Source organism: Oncorhynchus mykiss, chromosome 20 (assembly GCF_057628025.1).
Source record: "Oncorhynchus mykiss isolate SJ-2025 chromosome 20, ASM5762802v1, whole genome shotgun sequence".
Classification (NCBI taxonomy): domain Eukaryota; kingdom Metazoa; phylum Chordata; class Actinopteri; order Salmoniformes; family Salmonidae; genus Oncorhynchus; species Oncorhynchus mykiss.
This window is the reverse complement of record NC_143041.1, coordinates 33,187,277-33,188,084: the sequence shown is the minus strand read 5'-3', so window position 1 is coordinate 33,188,084 and position 808 is coordinate 33,187,277.

Sequence of the window (808 nt, the reverse complement as noted above, 5' to 3'; positions counted from 1 at the left end):
CAATACTACATTCTTTATTGGCTATTGATACAGCCGGGGTAGTATTGACTTGGCACATGGTCTTGGGAGGAATTACGTGTTTGTCAAAGATAGCAAGAATGAGATCCAGAGGGGCAGAATAGAAAATGGGGATGAAGATTATACGAGATGATTAGGCCTACGCATGCAGGACCGGCGACTGTTTTTTTTGGACAAGAGTTTTCTGATTATTTGTTTTTGGTAAAAGTCTAGAAATCTGCTTATTTTCTAAAAAAAAAAAAAGTTCCTGAATTTAAACCCAGTGCATACACATTTTTGTTTAGAACAATCAGAACAATCCAGTCCTATCTACCTACTACACTAACTCTTTCACCAAACCCTACATTATTCGACTGTAAAGAGTTTTTCCCAACTTCTTCTTTTATTTTTTGTGTGGTCTCATTAAGTGGGCATCCTGCTAAGTCTGCGGGGTTATACGGGAGCTGTCCAATCAGTGTATTTGCACGGCTTGTTAGCGACAGTTAATGAGGGCGCTCCGTGCACGGAGAGAATGGCGCCTCAATGTTAGATTTACCTTGTGTCAACTCGTTACTTCTAATGAAGCCATTGGAAGCTTCTCAGTGAATGGAGCCGGGTGGCTGGAACTGCAGGCCCTCTTTCTTCCGGTTCCTCTAAGGAGGGCTTTCGTTGGACTGAACTCCATGATGCATTTATCAGATGGTGGGGGTGCACTGAGTCATTTGGATTGAACAAGAGAAAAGGGAAGTGTGTGTGTGTGTGCCTGTGTGTGTGTCTGTGTGTGTGAAAGAAATCACCCCGTGTAATATCG